Genomic DNA, 22,476 nt, shown 5'->3' on the forward strand with positions numbered 1-22,476 from the left:
ATCACTCATCATGTCTGTCTGCTGTTTTACAGGAGATAGGTGATTTAGCGCGCAACTGATGCATGTGAGTAAGTTGGTCAAGAGAGAATAGAAAATTCCACTAACCCAAAATAATAAGCTGCAAAAACTATGATTACACCATAGTGTGTTGATTCTCAGTGTGATCTGTAGAGAAATACAGGGGCAAAATAAAACTACAGTGCGGACTTTAAGAAGGTACAGTATGATTACACTCAGTTGATATGTACCTGCATGGCATGCAGGGTTGGCTGTAGACAGAAATCGTGATGGGCAAAATGGTGTAAAATGGATGTAATGTAATGTAAACCTTAGCATCCCAATGCAGAGTCAGAGCAGGTGGCGGAGGGGAATCAGGAGCAGCTGCAGCAATTTTTTTCTTTTTTCATTTTTTTTCCCGTAGCTTTTTTGCTCAGATGTGGTTGGTGAACAATTTATTAGCAGCTTGCCACATTGTCCTACTAAGTCCTTGACCTCTCAGCTGTGCTTCATGGCTGCTTGTTGCTGTAAAATGAACGTAATAGATACTCATTGTGAGTGTCACATTTTAATTTGAGTGTCTACACGAGCGATTGGGAACACTGTCCTTGTTACGCTTACTCTGATTTACTGTCAGCTGCTGTATGTCATCTTTTATTGTCTGTATTGAAAACATTGTTTTGGCAAATGTCAATTACACGTGTTTTAAAGCCCGAAGGCAAATAAAGGCCCCGTAGTTTTCACTTACCTCAGGGTTCATTTATGATGAGGATGAATGATGTGTATTACTGTAATAGCTTTTAAAGTAGCTTCCCACAGTGGGAGTGTCAACTGCAGCTGCATATAGAGCCTCGTTGTTCACAAACTGCTGGATGCTAAAACCAGGAAAATGCAGCATGTAATCTAATATGAGCAGAGCTATTTATGATATTATATGAGCTGCCACGGTGAGGTCCCTGTTGAGACTTAGAGCCATAAAAAGCCAAGTCCTTTTCCACCCTGCAATCATCAGTTAGCGTAAAGGTTTAACTACTGAGCGAAAGCCCTGGGCCTTTGGTCCCAGAGAGGGGTAACACTTTGACATATGGACATGGACAAATCCAAACATTTGCCGGCGGGAAAAGAATGAATAAATCCCATCTGCACTGTTTTCAAAAACTGATTTTTGGATTTTCTCCATGTGAGATCTGCATAGCTACTTGAGAAAGTGATGTATCTGGAGTTATTTGTGCCTGAGTTCATCTCTCTGACTATGACACGGCTGGAATGCTCATTGCCACACACTGTGTATGAATGTCCAATTGGACACTGTAGAAACTCTTCAGCACTAAAGGAGCAGATTGGCTTTTGACCCGCTGAGTTGCACGCCACCCTGCAGTGACCAGGGAGAGCTGACAACTCTTTTCTCAAAGCGTCTGTTTCTGTGTTCCTTGTGCTGCAAACACTTACATGTTCATTGGTTCAGACAGCTGAGGTGTAATGGTGGCACAAGCATTCATAACAAGTGATTTTGATCCTTTTTCAATGTCGTGTCAGATAACAGTGATCTGTGTACTGAGTCAGTGCTCACTGAAATGTACAGTCAGGCAATATTTTCCTTTTTTATTTAAATACCATGGCAAGAAAAGGTTTGTGGATTTTTTGAATTAATTTGTCATAAAATGTGATCTGATCTTCATCTAAGTCAAGAGTATTAACACATATAATAGAAGTATATGAATGCTTTGAATAACAAACTCAAAGAATCTAATTGGAGTCAGGTTAAGGTTCATTAAATGTGTTAATACTCTTAACTTAGATGAAGATCAGATCACATTTTATGACAAATTAATGCAGAAAACCATGAATTTCTTGTCACTGTGTATTTAATATACTTTGTGATACTTTTGTTTTGCTTGCTGATATGGTTGCAGATGAGGACTACACCAGGACAAATCAATATTATGTGAACTGTCTCACTCGTTGAAATGAGTCCAACAATTGTTTGTGTGTTGGTGAATTTGTGCAGCACTTACAGCTCTCTACACTGGAACCACTTGTTTTTTTGACCTTTTAGAAAAAGCAAACTAAGGGTATCGGTTCTTCCATGCTTGTCTCGAGGCACAGACAGTATTAATCTACCTCACAGCAACACTTCACTTGATTGCAATACTTTACAGCACACTAGAAATAAACTTGGTTTCCCTTAAACAGAAGGAAGACACACGTCTTAGTTCAGTTTGCTCAAGGTCGATCCTCCTCTCTGTGCTCTGACAAAGCCGATAAGAACACCTTCCACCTGCATCAGTCACTCGTCGATGCTGAGGGTCCAGCAGCTACAACAACAAACACATGCTGATTGGACAAAGACTGGCTCTAACTTAATGAACTACACATAAGAGAGAATGATTACATTTGTGGACATGTTTATTTATTGTGACTTTTGTCATTTGAAGATTAACTGTGGTCCATCAGGGACAAACATGTAAGTGAAGATAAAGGACAGAATGGTAGATAGTATGAACAGCACGACAAAAACACTTCTGTAACACACAGCCTGTAGAGAGTTCTCTAGCTCCTCAAGTAACTTCATAAAGCATGTTTTCCTGAGATTTTAGTTTATCTTTCTTTGACTTGCTGTTATGAATATAGATATAATAGTCTTATAAATAGACATTTATATAAACTGTATCTATATAACAAATGTGAAGTGAAAGATGTTCAGTCTGACTGTCATGAGCTGCCGGATGGACTCCATGGCCAGAGATCAGACAGGACAGAACTGAGTAGTCAATCTTTAATTTATATCGACAGAACACAGTAAATCAATGAATTAAATGAAACAGTCACTAGATGGGAGGAGATGAGGTAGGGTGAGTATGGTGGTCTGGTTGGTAACCGGAAGTGACGTCAAAACCAAGATGGCCGACCAACGGAGAGCACATGGATAAAATGGAGGACAATAGAGATGGTGAATGGTGGCGACTGAGAACCAGTGGAGAGTGTCCAGTAGTGTAACCAGAGTAACAGAATCACAATGACAAAACAGTCACAGAGTGTGATGAAATTCAATGTCCAAAGCAATGCAAATAAATGTCTTGTGTGGAAAAACAGGCTGGGGGAATGAACACAGGCAGTCCAAACGATTAATCCAAAAGGCTAAACTCAGGTCAAGGGTAATCCAGGTCATACACGGTTATGGCAGTTCAGAGGTAAGTCCGGCAGGCAAGATCCACAACGAAAAGACAATCCAGGTCCAAAACACAAAGGGGTCCAAACAGTCTGAGCGGGGAAAAGAACAACGAGGGAACAAAACAGAACAGAGAAAAACACTCACTGAACCAAAGGGGTGTACAGGAAGCAGAGTCAGGTCAGGCTGGTCCACTGAGGGGGAATCCAGGGTAGACAGGGTGGAAGGGGTACAGGTCCGGGAAAGGGAATCAGGCAGGTACGGATACAGGTCTGGTAACGTGAGCAGGGGGAATGACGAGGAAGAAACAGAACTCACAGCACCAGGCAAGAGACGGGGTCCAGAGCAGGCAAAATCCGAAACAAATTAGTCCAAAAGAAAACGCTGGATAGTGTCCGGAAGTTTAGAACAGACTATCTGGCAGGGGAAACAGGTGAGCAGGCCGGTATTTATACTCCAGGGGAAAGCAGGTGTAACCAATCAGGTGAGTGCATGTGACCATACCGGGAAAGGGAAACAGAAGGCTGCCAAAATAAAAGCACGGCAGGAAGCACTGGCAGCAACGAGGCTGGAACCATGACACTGACATAATCTAAATATGTTATACTTACTTTTCAGAGCAAAAACATTATTAAGTTGAGTAGATTAAGTTCTGAAGTGGATGAGGACATGCTGTAGGTACACGACACACTACAGTAACTCAACCCAGTGCGTAGTTCACATGAAGGACTGCTTCAGCTGCTTCTGGTATGAAGCAAGGCTTGAAGTTATTTTGAAGACAAGTGTTTCATGATCAACATCTGCTGTGTGTCAAACTCTGTCTCTCCCAATCAAGTTATGATAATAATGACCTCCATAATGTTAATAATATCATACAGCTGCTGATCCTGCTGTTTCCCACCTGTCTAATAACTAATTACTTACTGTATGTTTTATTCACTACAATATAGACTTAGATATATATATATATATATTTTTTTTTTTTCCATAGCTGCCATGATAGGTGACCTTCGCCACTTCCCACACACTCAAATAGGTGAGCAGCAGGGGCCACATGTCAAGTCTCAAACCATTTTTTATTTCCCAGCATGCTGAGCTTTGCCTGTTCATCTTTGTTTTCAGTGAGAGTGATCTGCACGATAGGCTTCACTGATTATCATGAGCATGCAGGTATTGTAATTAGAACAGGTCTGGCTGCCTTCCAGGTGCATCCCGTGCTGGCTATTAAGTCATTAACCTAGCATGCTCCACCTGAGCTGCCCTCCCATGCTGTAGTCATTACCGCTGCTGAGAGCAGAGGCCAAATTAGACTCATATCATGACCTCTGCTGCAATGCAAATGAGCTGTCGCATTGAGACGTACGGTTTGGAAAGTTGTTTTCCTGTTCTCTCTTTTTTTCTTTCAGCCACCTGAGACACTGTACATTGCAAGCTGATGGCCACGCAGTATCTCCCCCTCCTCATTCACCATGGGAAATGATTGTGGAATACATGATGCATAACTCTGGCAATTGTCATTGTTGAGTCATAAGAATGCCGGGCCAAGCCCCGGCTGGGAACGTTTGTAGGCTGCAGTGATTCTCAACTTGTGAGATGTCAGCTGATGGATTCCCATGCTAGCAGAAGAGAAGCAACTAATAAATATAGTGAACATATAAATATGTATATTTAAAAGACTATGCCACGCATTAGCTTGACAAACTCACAATAATGGAGGAATAGCTCACATTAATTTTGTGCAGAGGAAACTAACAGTTGCTTTGCAAATCCTTGGTGACAATTTTGGACCAGTTTGCTCCCTCTGTATTAGTCGTATTACTGAAATACTGACAAAGGCCAGTGCAGAGGAGAGCTTTTAAGTGGGCTGTCATTACACAGAGTTTTAAACACATAAGGTTTCTGCACAGATGATCCCATCCATCGGGGGAACCAGCGTGTGTGAGCACAATGATTATGTCGTTTAAATTTGTCTCACCAACAGTCATTTAAAAGCAGTGTAATCACCGACAGCAGCGGGGTCCACAGACTCTCCTGATGACTGACGAGTTCAAGATTTCTCACCCCCCAGTAGCTTTCATCTAATGCTACTGAGAGAATGCCAAGACGAGACGACTGCATTAATGAAGGTCAGGGTCTCAGGTAAGATCTTCTCGGTTAAACCGAGAAGATTTATTTAATTCTCCTCCTACTTCTGTTCTGCTGCTGATTATGATGATGACCAGGGGATTACTGCAACTCCAACACACACACACACACACACACAAGAACCACACGTATGCAGATACATTCACAAAATGTCTAAAGGGGCCTTTTTTCTTCAGTTCACTGCTCGGAGGATCAGTATGGACTCACATGTTGGCTTTAAATTACCTCTTTACTCACTTCAGTCTTATGTAAATTACACTCCTGGCCCGATGGCTCTTTAAACACCATGTTTGTGATTTGAACATATGAACCCGCTACAGTCTTGTCATCATCTAATTCATGAAGTGATTAAAAGAGACACCGGGAAGTGGAATATGCCACAATGATCTGTCACTGAGAAGTGTTTTGGGTTGTTTTGAAGATTATTCTTACCACTTAAACAACAGTTAGTGGCTATATTCAAACTATGAAGATTTATTGATGCATTAAATCCTAATTCCCATTCGTGCTAAGGGAATGATACGTTCCTAATGTTCCTAATATTTACTTTACCGTGGTCTCTGGGGTTAGATGGTGAAAGTAGCTTTTACAGCCAAATTATTATAATGTACTTCACCCTCTGAGACTAATCTCAATAAATCAAGCTCCTTCCACTCTCATGGCCTCAACCCAACCCTCTCTCTTATAAAGGTCCGGACTCTGACGCGCCTGTAGGAGTCAGTTAGAGCCTCCTCCTCTTCCTCAAACTTCATTTTGTCCTTGTCCAACCAGAATAGTCTGTCCGCAATTCATCATCAAACGGAGACAAATACCGGACACCGCAAGTTGTCAAAGCGCGATCCCGCATACTTTTTTCTTTCTTTTGACAGGACACAAGCGGAATGAAACAGTGCGTCGCGGCGACTGGAAAGTTTGTGCGCTGAAGCTGTTGCGCTGAAGTTTGGTGGCAGCCGCTGCGTCTCCTTCCCCCCTGTGGTCCGACAGGTTGCAGCTGCTGAACGGTAGTTTAAAGCAACTTCGGGTTTTCCAGGTAAGACGCACAGGGTTTGTTGGAGTGTGTTTACGCGCAGTTTGTTTTTGGGCCACACGCAGCGCTGCGTCATGGCACCGTGATGTATCTCCACTGTGTGTTGGACTCATCACGACGTCTTGTTCTTTTTGCTGCCTGTCACCGTTAGAGGATTTTAACACGACTGAACACATCAACCTGAATTAACTACAAATGAATGTCTCTATAACGAGCAGGAGAATAACAGCCTGTGTAACTGTGGGAATACTGCTTCTGTATTAAAGTACTGTTTTTATAGTGCGCCCACAGAGCTGAGTTGTCAGCGATGAGTGGTTTTATTTTCCCTCATGAACTCTAGTATAACTTTTTGATATAATAAGCTGTTTATTTTTGGCAGGGGAACATGAGTCTGTCACATGCTAAGCAGGATGTGAGCTACAGGACAAAAACACAGGCTTCATATAAAGACATCACTTGGAACTGTTCATCTTGTCTATTTTGCTTTCTAAAAATCACTTTATTTATTTATTTTATTCACAAGTCACTCTGTTTCTGTTTTGTGGCAATGTGCATTCTGCGTGCTCAGCGCCTTCACATTTGACTTGTGCTCCATTATAAGGTGATCGTGAAGGCCTGAAGGAATGTCAGGAATCTAAAGCATAAAGTCAGAGACTCTGCAGTGGTAACAGCTGAATGAGATGTCGCTCGGACTCGTGTGTGCGACTCATTCAACAATATGCTCATCACCAGTGTCTCACTGATGGCCCCTTCGATTCAGCATTGGACTGTGTGTGTGTGTGTGTGGGTGTGTGTGGCTGGAAATGTAAATTTATACCTAACCACTCTGGAGGAAAGCTTCTTTCCATCCACAGACCTCAGCTCTACATTGTGTGTGTGTGTGTGTGTGTGTGTGTGTGTGTGTGTGTGTGTGTGTGTGTGTGTGTGTTGGCCCCTGTGTTAACCAACTCCTGTAAAGCAAAGTGGTGTTTAAAAGTGAGAGGAGAATGACGTTTTGTGGTGCATCCCATTGGGTGAATAATATTTTCCAGATGTGCTGAAAACCCTGCACTTCAACAGTCCACTTGTTTGCTGCTGTAGAGCTAGAAGAAGCTTTACAGTAACAAACAAAACAAACAAAAAAACAAGGTTAAAGGGCCACTTGTAGTGAAGTAGTCACGTACGTCAGGTATTTGATAGTTTGATATTTGATCATTTCTATTCTGGTGTGAGGGAGGGGAGAGAGGTCCTGCACTGTCTGACCCCACATTCCTTCCTCCTCCGTGGCATCAGGGTCAGTGCCCCCTTGTCCCAACTGTTGTGAAGTAATATGTACATTTCCTTCTTAATTTCACTCGATGATTTTCACCAGCTTTAGAGGCTAAATTGCTCCTCGGCCGCCCTCTAACCCCAAACATCTACCACAATCTGGTTGGTTATAAACCGGGGGCTTACCAAGGATTAGAAATGCAGCTTTTGAATTCAATTCCCAGCAGTCACAGTTATCTACTACCATATCCACCGGTAAACTACAGTCAAAGCGTAGCATGAGCTCTCAGCTGCTTCTCATTGTGTTCAGCTCTTCAGCGAGGCCTCGCTTTACATAATGAAACCCGCATGCAGGCACTGACATCAAAGGCATCGACGGCAAACTTTCTCTTTGACTATTTTCAATCGATAACAATCATAACCTTTGTCGAGAGGCTTTCCTCTGGGATGCACTGGCTGATGCTCGGCTGTGGTAAACAAAAGCGCCAGTGTGAGCCTCCGACTGTGTTTTCTTCCTCAGCTTTCTCTGTGGTCCCACACAGTCGCCACAGAGCTTGGCTCTCTGCTCCGTCCCTTCGTGAAAGTTCCTATTCTCTGCGTCGAGGGGACAGGACCGTCCGTGCTGGGCAGATTTAATTCCACCAGGCCTCACAATGGAGGAGCTGTGCTGCTAAATCAACATTTATTTCATCTGTTTATTTCTCTCTTGTCTCCTGTCCCTCCTGATTTTTTTTTTTTTTTCTGACACTTTAATTACATCCCTCCGGGCCCGTCAGCACCAGGGCGACCATATCGGGGGGCTTCACCCTCACTCTGACTTTGCATCTCGTGTCACAGAAGTGCTGTGCTATTGTGCTTATTTGCAGTCTTGCAGGCGAGTCTCTCCATTTTTATATGTGCCCCTCTCAACCTGTGCGTTCATGAGATGCAGATCAGATATCTGATTCCTAGCTCTATGTACACCGCCAGCAGCACATTCTGTGCCTATATTTTGACCGCGCTCTGTGAATTGCAGGCGGTTGTTTACAGTAGAGCCTGTTTTTGAGCCGGGATCCTGCCAGCTTGAGCTGTCGCTACAAACCCATTTATCTTGATGAAACTGAATTGATGCCTGAATGTGGTTGACCATTGGTGGAGAATATTAATTTTTAGCGGGACAGTTTTGCTCCCTTTCTGTTACCACTTACAGCTTTGACCATTTCAGGCTTTTGTTTAGTTTGTTTCTGTGTCATTGCCACCTGATCTGTAAAAGAGCCTCTGATAAAGAGTTATTGTGCAGCACTTTGTGTAAAGTTCACCACCATAAACCCTGTGTATGACATGCACATGTACATGTACATGCCATCATTTTGTTCGGTACATTTGGAGTTTTGCTAGATGCGTTTAGATGTGTATTTCTAATATTTTCTGCATGTGTATGTATGTTTCTCTCTCTAATGGCTACTGCAACACCAGAATTTCTCTTGGGATTACTAAAGTATCTATCCAGCTCTCCATCATCATCTAAGCAGTATTTGTTAAAGTAAAAGTTAAGGTATTGCCTTTTACTGCTGACCTTGTGTTGTGTTGTTTCAGGTCCAAATGTCAGACTTGTTGACTTTAGCTGGCAGAGCTTCCTTCCCTGCTGGCCTGTGTAACTACAGCCTGTGTTGCTTGCCTTTGTCGGTGTTGGTGCAGTAACCACTGACACTACGTAGAAATGAATTCATAGACAAAAACAAAAACTTTTATTCAGTCCTGCTTTATTTCCATGTTGGAAAAAAATAACGTGTGATGCTCCTTTTTAAAAAATGTCTATTTTCATCAGCCTTTTCTTGTGGCAACTTTGCTCTAATTGCAAACAAAACGGTCTTACAGCTGTTTAAGGTTCTGTCTTGTTTTATTATGTTTTATTTAGATCCCTTTATAAATTGCAGGACTGAGTGTTCTTTTCTGAAGTAAAAAATAAAAGAGAAAAAAGCAGCACCTGGTTGTAAATAACGGCATTTATGTCTTGTCAAATTACATAGAGTGCTATAATTATACCCTTGTCTATATCCATTCATTAATTTCAGTCAAAACCAGTGTGTAAGTCATAGTGAAACTGGAGCCATATATTATTTTTGTTGGGATGAAGTTTATTTTTTAGTAATTATTTGCTTTAAATGTGGAATGGATTTCTGTTTCAATTTACTGGCCAAATATTTGACTGCTCAGAAACCCTCCTCCCGTCCTGGTCCAGGACTGGGAGGATCACATCCAGACGAATTTGAACATTATGTGTGAGAGATGGCTCCAGTGACTATAAACAGGACTCTGAATAATTGAGGACATGTGAAGTCTCAGCTTTCAGCATTTTAACCGTTTAACTGGACCACACTTTGTTGTTTTTAGAGATTTCTTTTATCACAGGTAAGCTCTGTTTTACGTCAGGAGGAACAAAACATACAAACGGGTGCAGTTTTAGATAAAGAGGTACACCAGCATCTGTATCAGTGAACCAGCTACACAATGAATTACAACACATGGCCTGTAGCCTGCTGGTACTGCTTGATGATAAATAACTTGTTGCCAGCTGAAAAATAATCATCCATCTAGTAATTATCCAATGGGAGGCTCTTAACTATTTGCTTAGATTAATCAAAATGGGGACTTTTTTTTTTTTGGATGGGCAGCCAAAGCCAAAAAAAAAACATTAAGTACCACTAAATTCTTCCTTGTGTCTCTAGGTAAAAACTAAAAGGCAGTCTTTCATCTGGTCTACGTTGGCAGGAGAGTGAGTGGACACTGTGTGGAGAGCGTTATCCGCTGATTAGCAGTGTCGCTGTTTTGCATGATGATGAGTGGCATAAATCACAGACATTTCCTTTCATCTTTGTGTGTAATAAAGAGCCAAGTCCTGTCAATTCAAAAGAAAAGACAAGAAATTGGACTCTGTCCCTTCAAATTAGAAGTCTGCAGATGAAAGACCCACCTGTACCGCCACCCACAGACAGCCAACGATATTTTATCAAACCAGTAATCCTTGACACCAAAATTGCTGCTACTCCTCCCATCATACGCGCCTCCACAATTCAGTCTTAGTGTGCTCATGGTTAGTCACCAAAATGCCAAATGTGCAAATGCAGAAAAACAGCATGTGCCTGAATTTAAAAATACCACTTTTGACAGTAAGCCATGCCACGTACAATGTGCCATTTCAGAGAACTGATTTCATGGAGTTCATATTAACTCCAGATCGCATTTAAATGATCCCATTAACACAACGTGTATTGTGTGATGTGTAATATAGTGTATGGTAAAGGACTTTTAGATCATTATATCAAGTATGAGCAAAGCAGAGCTTTTGTTGGGTATTTGAGGAGTTTAAAGAGGGAAGCACCGTGAGCTGCAGCAACCTAAATGTTCTTTGAGGGGCAAGAAGAGTCACAACAAGGGGGAAAAAAAATTGTTGGCAATTTGTTGGCACAACTCTGAATGCTGCCTCTCCTGTCTTGGTCTTGTTTGGTCTCCTAAATGCTTGATGCTACAATAAAAAAGAGTAAGAGAAAGAGTATTTCATTACCAGCTTAGAACCGCTACACAAGGGAGCCTCATAGGCAGAGCCAGCTCTCCTCCTGCCTCGGGCCAGTGCTCTAATCAAAAGCACCTTTTATGAGCCATTACTGAGCCTGGTGCTTCTTGGATTGGGACCTCAGCATGGCAGTTGAAATCTTTGAACATGATCCTCTCTACTTATTTGTCACTTCAGTGGACACTGTTGTGAAACTGAGCGCTTCCCTTCATCATTTGGGGAGGAGGTCAGTGGGAAGAGGTTAATAGTGGCATCATCAAATACAAAACATGGAACTGAATTGTTGTCCAGCGTGATTAATTTGAGGGAGGATGATTTGATTGGACTTGATTCATCAACGGTTCATTAAGTCGTTCCAGAAATTGTCTTACTGAAAAGCTGCAAAAACACACACGTCAGTGTAGGTTACTAGAAATCAAAGTGAAATCCACTGACAGAAAACACTTACGCACAACATTGGAAACATTTGGTTAATTAAAATGAAGAAACCGCAATTTCCAATCATCAAAGTTATACATAAACAGACTTTAATGGGCTACTGAATAAATGGAACTTTGGATTAATAAAAGCCCAAAAACCACCAAAGTACTGGAAGTTGTTCAGTAAATACTTTACTTGAAGTTACGTTTGTGGTAAAAACGTTCATTACTAACCTTCCAACCCTTTGCCTGTGCTGCCAAATGCTCTGTTTTGGGCGTGGGTGTTTTTCTGGGCGTAGGAGTGTCTGCGTCATTTAACGCGGCCTTTTGTCTGTGCAGTCTGTACCATCACTGAAACATAGGATTTCATTTCATAGGTGTCTTGAACCTCTTTACTTTTCAGTCACAATCGTGCAGGATCTTATTTGCTCCCTGGATTGCCATAAAATACGATAAGCATAGACCTTCCCTCATGCCTCAGAATTAAATGTAATGTCATCTTAGTCCATCATCAGGTCAGTATCAACATGTTTAATGCGTAGGTTTAATACCTGCAAAGCAACAATCCTCTGCTGCTTTGTGCTGATGACTAATTAGCAAATAGCAGAAATGCCACATTTACAGTATGTTTACAGTAACAGTAGTTATGAGTTCCTGAGTAGGAAGAGACAAATTACAGTAGCTCATTTAGGCTATTTAGCAAGTGTGGCTACAAGGTTAGCACATGACATTAGTGTAGTAGTTCTTTACTGCGAGTGAAGGTGTTATACTGGTTTATTTCTGTTACTTATAAAAGTACAAATACCTTTTAGTTGAAGGTTTGTTGGGGTAGAAGGAAATAAAGAAAAAGGTTTGTCCGGTGATGCACTTTTATTAGGAGTGACGATGGAAAAGCTTGTGAAGTTATGTAATAGTTGCTCAATTTACTTTCATACTTTACTTTCATTTACTTACTTCCATTTAAATTCTTCTTAAATTAAATCTGCAAAACCTTTGTGTCTGCTGTCGACCGAGAACATGAGCATTTAAGCACGATGTCACACAACCACTTGCACGGTATTGTGTGGCTGTTATTTTGTCTGATTGCTGAGCAGAGAAAGAGACTGCAGGCATCTGAGCAAAGCAAACAATCTAAAAATCAAGACAGAGTGAAACTGCATCTGAGACTTTGATGAGTGACGTGTGTTTATTTACCCAGAGGAGGGCTGCAAGCAGATCCTTTGGCAAAGGTATTCCCAAGCTCATACGTTGTGCAGCCTCCGACCTCTGAGACAGCAGACACTTAAAAAACCGAGACACTCAAAGAATAGGTGACAGTTTATTTTGAACCTTTTAACATCAAGAAATGGGTCTTGGGGTAGAGGTTTGATATGTGCCTGACTTTCATTCTGTCATTAATGTTGACGTGTTTTGACAGAGAATTAATACATTTCACCAAGATGAACTTGTTTATATTTATCTACATCCTGTTATCTCATGACAGTTACAATGGTTTCCCAATTTCCTGCTCTGCTGTTATTTTGTTTACACAAGTTCTTTTCAAAACTTTCCATATTTATAATTAAATCAGCGTTTACGCTGTGGTGTGATATCAGTATAATAGGCCAAATGGGCAGTTTGGGGATTTCTATCTTCAAATGTTAAGGAACAAATTTAGTGTAAGTGCAACTCTGTACTTGAGGAAAAACCTTTGAAAAGACTAAACTAATTATATGGGACTGCTGCTTTGTGTATATACTGTAGGTTATTTTGAAGGGGTGACCTCAGTTTCTTTGCGGGAATGAATTCAAATCTCTGAGATTTGAATACAGTGAGTGCTATTTTGAGAGCAGCAGTGCCGTTCGATTGAAGGCAATGAAGCGGAGAATTGTGTTGAATAACTGGCACTTTCTCCATATTGTTGATTAAAAACGAGATTTTTCATTGAAGCATGCGGGGATAGTGTCTGCAAAAACCAAATGTACTGCTGCACAACAAATTGCACTTTCATTGCTTTTAGATGGACAAACTCTCAGTCTGTTCTCATGTGGAGTGAAAGTGTAAAAATTACCACACGTATCTATTTCTGGACTTTAAATTGTCAACCTGCATGAGCATTTAGCCATTTTGGCAGAGACATTTGGAACGTCTTTAGGCCGTGCTCAGTTATGCAGAATGCTTTACAATGGTTGGCTTGTCAAACAGTAAAACACACTCTCTCAGTAAAACAAGATGATTATTGTGCATATTGTTGAAAGCTGCGCTGAGTAACCTCAGTAATTGCTGACAGCAAATGGCAATCACCTCCATTGTTTGGAAAACCTCGCCCTCAATGAAAAGGAAAATCGTGTGATATCATTTGAATAAAGTGCACACAGCTCACACACAGCCCGATACCCAATCATTACAGGTTTTTACTTACTTATTGAACTGCAATCCATCTATCTATCTGTCTGTCTGTGTGTATAGATAGATATTTGTTTATTCAAATAATGTGACTTATTTTACATTTTTTACTATAGTGTTTAACAGAAAAGTGATACCTCTATATCTAAAACTTAAATGACAAAGATGCAAAATATATCTGAACTCTGAAAAATGACCAACTATATCATGTTTTAAAGCTTCTGGAAAAGTTTCCTCTGGATGGTTTGTTGGTCTGGCTGTTTGCATGAATGCAGTCTATACTGAAGGCCACGCTGTTAAACAGTAGGTCCTGATAGGACTGGTCAGTCCAAATACTTGGATTACTTTTACCACATTATCCTAATACTTAGACTTTTGATATTTTTACCTACATTTGTACACAGCCTCACACTGGCCTGCCGGGTGCTGGTATAATGGTTGGCAGCCACACAAGGCATGTTTGTTCTTTCTGTCCTGGCCCAAAATGCTTGGCATTTGCTGAAGAGCCGTCCTCTTGACCCCATGCCTCCTTCTCGTTTAGCCTTCTCTCCAAACGCCACTGGGGGGCGGTAACAGGGGACCTCTCTGGCCCTGCTCTCAGCATGTGTGACACATGCATTCACATCTTTTGAGAGATCCCGTTTAACATGCAAATCAGACGAGCCCTGGGCATGCGTGCTGAATAGAATTGAGCCCACTCAGTTTTCGCACACACACACACACACACACACACAGCTGGGGCCACAAATGCAACACCAGCCAACTGTGTGAATGCATTTATTATGGCTGCGAGGGCACTTGATTAAGTAGAGGTGAGACTTCATGTATCATTTGTATTATCCTTGACACTGGACAAAATGCTAGCCACAGCACGTCCTGCATGTTGACACTGGTTTCTACCTCAGCTGTGTAAAAATCAGAGTTATTTATGAATTTATTTCCACAGTTATTTGTATCTACTGTATAGTCTTCTTTTAGATATTGTGACGAGAATGTCCCATTATTTTTGTCCGCTGTCCAAGCTCTGGCTTAGACAGCCCACGCGGAAAAAAACTGCTGCCTCTTTTTACTTAGGTTTCCTCCAAGAAAGATATAATTATACACAGCCTAATACAGAACTCCTAAGAATCCACGGCTGCTCTCCGTGTGAGAGTTGATGGTAAATTGCCTGTAAGCATGAAATTGGTTCTGTGGCAGGATGACTAGTTGTGCATGAGAGGTGCTTCATTTCCTTCATGGCTGTGAAGAAATAATAGTTATGATAGTGAATATATTATTTTCACAGCTCAACACACAGGATAGTCTCTTAATAAGACCCACATCTCAGTGCTTCATGGTAATATAGCTTACATTGATCCTCCTCATACTGTACAAACACTTGGTGGCTTTTGGCTTTCAAAGGCAAATCCAGCATTGATAAACCACGCTGTGTTATTCAGCAGTAGAAATCATTCTCACGACACATTCGCAGCAGGAGTACTGCTCATATAAGTGATGTTTATCATTTTTTTTCACTAACCTTTATCAAGCTGTGATAAACAGTCGGAGGATATAGATGGTGTCTTGCAAGACACAGTAGTTGCTGAGTGTTGAAAGTCCTACTAGGTATTGAACTTTAGCTCAATGCTTCCCCTTGTCAAACTTGGTTTCCACTGCTGACTTGAGGTTTGCTCTGATGAGTGGAGTTTGCGGTAGCCTCACACTGACCTGACTCAAGGCTGTGGTTGGGGGAATAATACTGACACACAGGCTTGTTAGTGAGACATTTTCAACAACCGGCCTGTGTCCCTCCTGGGTAATCAGTGTGCCATAATAATTCCTTAAAGAGGGCTTGACTCAAGACTTGGCTGCTCTCGACTCAGAGTAACTGTTAATCAATAGCACTTCTCATCACTGTGTGCATACGTGTTCCCACTTACTTCCCAGGCTCCCTCTTTAATATGTATGTAATGACACTTGGCTGCTTCATATGCTCAGTGTGTTCAATTCTTATGTGATTGATAAGTCTGTGTGCGTCCATCATACATCAAGTCAAGATGTAGTGAACACTGACGCGTCATTAGTTACAGCCAATGTAATTCACTCATTAATCATATTGTCAAGTATTTTTATTCTTACCAGTGTCTAGAAGTTAGTATAAATATAATATATGATGAGAAAGAAACGCAGCATTTTAATTTTATTTTCTGTATTATTAATACATACATCATTACAGGGAATGTGCCACAAAGACTTTAAGTCTAGATTCAATTATATTTGCACACTGTGATTTGACTGTGAATAATATGCAGCCCAACTGTGTTTTACAATGAAATTCTCTTTGTGTCTGATGTGAAATGGCAGACAATATTGATGGCAATAAGCAATGTGTGGATGATCATAATATAGAACAGAGAAAATTCTGTCATCTTCTTTTTTTACTACCCTAAAATAAATATAAATCAATAAAATATCATTACCTACTATTGAAGTAATCCACTTCGTCTTTGTCATTTCAATATAACAAATTGAAGTTAGCCAACATTTCCATGACATTTTTTGGCTTTTGTAAAACACATGAACTCGATCCATCACTTAGTGTTTATGTTGAAATAATCATCAGAAATAACCCACGTCTTTAATCATTGAGCTGTGATTGCTTCAAACAAATTTGCAGGCACATTTCCGCAGTGTTTTTTATTTATTTAGTTTTTTTTTTAGACGTGACATTAAAGGAAATGATTTGGGTTTTGTCAAAGCATTGACATCCAGGTCGTCACAGATGCCTGTAGAGGTAAATTTGTCTCAAATACACTGTAACTTTGAAAGATAGCTTCTTGGTTTAGCATCATGAGGTTCTTGAAGTTTTGTGACACTCAGCTTTGGAGTGCACCTCTGCACGTAAAGGAAGCTGTACATCCTGACCCCGATTCCTTAGTGCGTACTTATCATCAAAATGTATAATATCAGCTTGAAAAACTCCTTTATTGCAGACAGAAATATACAAAAGAGGAACACACTGTGTTTGTGTACTGTGTTCTGATTGGTCCATTCTTTAGGTATCTAAACCTTTTCTATCTCTGTATTTTACAATATAATCTTAAAATATGCAATATAATTTAGTTTTTAGTTGCTTCAATGTCACCCTGCCTTGAGGCAGACAGGTCTGTTGTTTCTTACAGAGGCCGTAAATTACTTCAGGCATCATTAGCTACTTCCTGTTCAACAGCATGACCTGCGGTAACCCCATCCTGTTCCCCCTTTTTTTTCCCCTCTCTCTCTCTCTCTCTCTCTCTCTCTCACCTACACACTCTCTCACCTACACACTCTCTCACCTACACACTCTGTCACCAAGCGTGATCTGGGTCACACTGCAGCAACTGATCCAAAAGGCCAAACACTGATTTGAATTGAATTGTTAGATTCAACCGCAATTGCTTATGTTAGTTGTTTCATTTCTCGGGTTGCGCCTTTAGCGTCGTGATCAATTATTTATGGAAATGACTTTCCATCATTATGTGATGCAAGTTTTATGCTGCTCGTGCGAGTGCTTAGAGCTGCCGGTTCCTCTCAGTGATTGATCGCCACCACATTTGTGTTGGTGCTCATCCAAAGCTGTGTGCGTGTGTCCAAGCAGCTCTCTTGGCATTGCCTGTGTCATTAAATTGGAATGCCTTGCTACTTGAAAAAGCTGTGATTGAAAATGTTTAGTATTAATATTTAACGTGTGATCATACTACAAGAGTTTCAAGTATTACGTTTTTGACTATTATGCATAATATCACTTACTCCACACAGTAGCTCATCATGTGATCATGACGATCTGGTCAGGTCCCCGTTAGGGGAGAATATAAATGGAGTTTTATCTCCCCTGATTCAGTTTTCCTGTTTGGACTGCCTCTGAGGCTAGAGGGCTGTCTGGCTCAGGCTGGACGCAGTGCGGTACTTTTTCAGGACAAAATCTAATTCCTAATAACCTCATATGTGCAGGCAGGCCAGGGGCCACACAGGGATTCAGGCAGGGAGGGATGCAGATTGGTAGATGGGAGGAAAAACCAACAGAGTGGCTCCGGAAATGTAGTTATGCTTGGGGATAGAAAGTCATGTGTGCAGATGTCTTCTCTGCTGAATCTGTTGTGTCCACTGAGGGAACGTTAAATAGTGAAAGACCCACACAAGATTTACTCTAATATACTAAATAAGGAAAAGGGATGGGGGGAATAGTGTACTTGTATATATTCTATGGTTACTGTCCTTCTGTTTACATCACTGTTTTACCATTTAGATAAATGTGGAGGCGTTTCAACCAGGAAATATTTCCACTAATGATTCATTGTAATTTTACTGATTTAACTGCAAAAGCAGCAAATCCTCACATATCCTTAAAACATTAAAAGTGTTATTGTATGTTTTAAAAATTAGTTGTTATTTCTGTTAATTGAACCCAAGTCATAACAAATGACGCAAATATACTGTCTGTAATATGATGTAGGGTACAAGGTCAACATCTTCATATCTGTGTAATATTATATTTGCATAGGGGGAAAAAAAACAACAAAACAAAAACATGCTGAAAATATTCCTACTGATAATCATCGCCGTTCCTTATGTTGTGTAACTGTTGTGAAATCTTGCTTGCAGAGTCCGGTGTCACAGAGCAATTGAAAAATAAAAGATTGATGGGCAAATTCTGAAGAAGAGGCGTGCTGGCAGATTTGGAGAAGGGGGCGAGAGAGAGAGAGAGAGAGAGAGGCAATAAGGGAGAGGCAGTACTAAGAATATACTGAAAGAGCTTCTCACGCTCTTTCCGCTATCACAAGCAGCTGAATCCTCTGGGAGATATCCAGCAGACCTGCCTAATGTACCCACTTATACTGAAAGCTAGGGGATCCAACTTTGAGAGTGCTGTTAGTATTATGGCATTAATGCCGGCTTCACAGGCGTCCTCACGCCAAGCTGTTGGGTCAAATCTTGAAATGTTCAGCAATCATTAGCAAAAGGTGCCACTTAAAGTCAGGCATTGATATCCAGGTGGTTAAGGCAGATCTTGATGTGTGATTTGCAGAGGGTATAATTATAGGTAGCTTTGACACGACTCTCAACGAGATGTACTGTAGCTCAGCAGATAAACTGTCAGGGTTGTACTTAACACATCACACATTTCGATGCCAGATGAACATTTCCAGTGCGCGGCCTCAGGGCAGGGTTTTTCTTCTTTTTGTGTTATTATCTGAAGTGGCTGTTTCAGACGGTTAACTTCAGACATGTTTTCCTTTGATACTTCACTCATCGATGTCAGGTGGTGAATTAAAGCGCTAAAAGAGAATATCACAGTGGCGCTCCGTACTGTAGAGCCGCGTTTCGTTGGCTGAAGCAGTGATTCAGATCTTAGAGCCGTTTCACCCTACAGCCCCTCACAAGATCTAGATTAGATGCCGCTCTTAAACACTGGCTCCAAAAACACAAGCAGGGTGGCGTTGAACCCTCATTCTTTGAGGGAAAGAAAACATTCTTATCACACATGGAAAATTTTCAATGTAAAAGGGAAATGTCAGTTCCTAGCTTTATTTTTTGTGCCCCACAGTCTTACAGTTTTGAATCCTCAACTAAAAATAATAAAACTAATGACTTGTTGACTTTCCTTTTGGCTAAAGTGAAGGGAACACTGAGTAAGTAAACACCACGTCTCTGCCTGGGCCTCTGTCGTGCCTCTCTTATGCTTCCTCTATTTTATTTTTTGCCCTTCACCAATTCTTTCCTGTCATCTGTCTTACAGCAGAACCAGACTGTTAAGTGTAGCACCGATTGTGGGTTTGTGGTGGCATGCCTGCCTGACCAGAAATTCAAGTATGTAGTATGGCAGGTGGAAGGCTGCAGGTTGTAGATATATTTGGCAGCTTCAGAGGTGACTGGCTCTGGTTTTGGACTAGCTGACATGTGGAAGAGAGATTCACAAAAAAATCAGACGAGGGCTTCTCTAGTGCAGAGCCTGTCACAGCAGACAGTGGCCCATGGCCTGTGGTCAGTTGTGGACTCGTCTGCACTGTCAACCTGCAATATCCACATGGACACTAGTTCATGTTGAAAACAGCATCCAGCTCCAGTGCAAGTCAGCTAATGTTCGAACCAGTGGCCAGAAATAGAATCATTGGAATGCTTGGGAAGTGCGGTGGCACGGGCTATAATTTCCTGACTGGCAAAGATTTGTCCAGATCCCACATTTGTGGTCAGTAGAGATAATCCTGGCTCACGAGGAAGCAGTCCATGGTAATATCTATGACATGTCTTACTATGTCATTGTGTGAATGAAAGTGTGCTCAAGCAAATATCCATATGAACCGCTGACAGCTGTGTTAGTGACAGGGCTGCTGAGTTCAGTAGCACACTCGCATTTAGTGAGAGGGTAACATTCACCACACTGACATTCACTTCACCGCATACTCATGTAATTGTCTTAAACCTTTACGTGCAATGTCATTTCTTCAAACATACTGTATACCTTCTAACACTCCAGATGTGTGTGCTATTGTTGTTCTCTGAATATTTCCTATTACAAGTGGATTTTAAGGCAGGCTGCCTGTTACTGACCACATCTGAGCTGGTGAGAAAATCGTGTTACATGTTACACCACTACTTTTTGTGGTTTTAAAGTTCAATCCTCAGCATGTTCTAATTCTGTCTTAACTCTATCAAACTGCAGTTATTGTTTGTAAAAAAAAATGTCTTAAGTGATGAATTTCCTTCTGTTAGTTACGTTTTGAGAATTAAGAATGGACGATGCCAGGAAATAATGTCTGCTGCAGTGGGTATTTCCCAGTTTTCCCGGCAGCGTTGCAGTAGAACAGACAATAGACCTCCCGGAAATCTGCTCCTGTGACTAAACTACACATTGTTTAGCGCTGACTTGCTGCTCTGTTATTGGTGTACTTCCTGTCTGACTACCTCCAAACCCTGGGGAGGGAGACTACAGGAAATAGCCTTTACGCACTTACACGCTCACATATATGAGCCTTATGATTTAACCTAAGGCTTAACCAAAACTTAACAACATGACCTCTAGTATTGCCTGGTCTAGTAATTTGCTAGGCATAAATTATTATGAGCTATAAGGGCTGCCAACCTACTGTATATGGAAAAGCAGCCTGAATTTTCTTTCAGGAATTGGTCACTAAGATAAGTGATTTACTAAGATCCTAAATAATGAGCACCAAATCTTGAGAATTGTGTTTTGTTTGAGGGCATTTTGGACTGTTCTGGACAAATATATTAACATCAGTGGTAAATGGTTGTTTTGAATGCATTCTTTCATTTCTCATTTGCATCCTACTTCTTCAAATAGCATCAGTGTTTGGTGCACAAGCAGATTGTTCCTGCTTTTCAAAGGTATTGAATTTATCCTTAGCCATAGCAAATTGCTTTCAGGCTCTTTTTGTGTATATTTCCACTTTCATATCCCTGTGTTTTGTGCACTCGGGCACAAACGTCCCACTTTAAATATTTATTACAGCAAAGGTGCAAAAGCTACAGCTTGTGCTATTCCTGTTGTGGGTCCTCAGTGCACACTTTCAGTAGATCAACTTGTACCCTTATTCTTGCGGGTGGTATCAAGTTTGCATGCAATGTACTACAGGCAAACCTTTAGTAAATGAAGCCATTTGAGTTTGTGAGGGGGTCATAGGTTAACACAGATGTGCCCATCTGCTCTCCTACTACATTCATGGCTTGCTGCAAGCATAACAATCAGAACAGAAGGGACATCAGCTAAAGAAGTGAGAAGTAAAATAAGCATTTTTTGGGAATTGTAAATCATACAAAGATATTTCAGCCAGACTATTAAGAATGCCTTATTACAGCACATCCTAATACAGCAACTCCACAAATATTTACATGTTGACTGAAGTCAACTCAACCCACTACACATTTGTCCACACATTCAAATGAGGCAGAATTCATTGCCCGGTCCATGTACTGTATAGGATTACAATGCAGTTGTTTCTGTCTTTTGGTTACTCAGTGCATATCCGCTCTTAAAATATAAAAGCTAAAGTAGGGAAATTACATGAGCTTCCAACCTCTTTCATGCTGTGATCCTGAGGCTAAATGAGGTGGGCTAACATGAATGAAGGAGCATTCTGGATCATGACTATCCATGTAAAACAGGCACCACCAAGCGCCAGCCAGCTCAAAGTGTGAAAGCATACTGCTGCTTTTCATTCTGGGTCACGCTGCTCAGGATGAAGCACCCTGTCAGCAGTAAGCAGGAGCGGAGCCTCTGAGGAGCCTTTGCTCTAAAAACTCAGTGTTCCTTAAGTGTTGTGAGCTCAGATCAAACAGTTTGACTATAATTAAGCTCAGCGTCTTCGGGTTCTGCTGGTAAGTGATTAAAGTGGCCTGTGTAGTGCAGCAGTGACCTCTGGCAGGCAGTTGGATGAATGGCATCAATCTGTCAGCTGTGCTCACTTTTCAGCTGACAATGGGCAGGAAACAGGCGACATCCACTAAGTGTATGACTGTGCTGCCCACCATGATGACATCATGTTGCCAGTGTCCAAAT

The 22,476-nt window shown here is 41.2% G+C and overlaps 1 protein-coding gene across 2 annotated transcripts in view; it reads left to right on the forward strand.

Moving 5' to 3' along the window:
- The first annotated feature begins 6,052 nt into the window (after positions 1-6,052).
- The window catches only part of tspan9a (tetraspanin 9a), a 138,050-nt gene continuing 121,626 nt past the window's right edge, over positions 6,053-22,476 (forward strand). For both annotated transcript variants that reach the window (XM_026366626.1, XM_026366625.1), the window contains exon 1: positions 6,053-6,341. The gene's annotated coding sequence lies outside the window, so the exon portion shown is untranslated. The remainder of the gene's footprint in view (positions 6,342-22,476) is intronic.

The sequence above is a fragment of the Anabas testudineus genome, chromosome 6 (genome assembly GCF_900324465.2).
Source record: "Anabas testudineus chromosome 6, fAnaTes1.2, whole genome shotgun sequence".
NCBI lineage: Eukaryota > Metazoa > Chordata > Actinopteri > Anabantiformes > Anabantidae > Anabas > Anabas testudineus.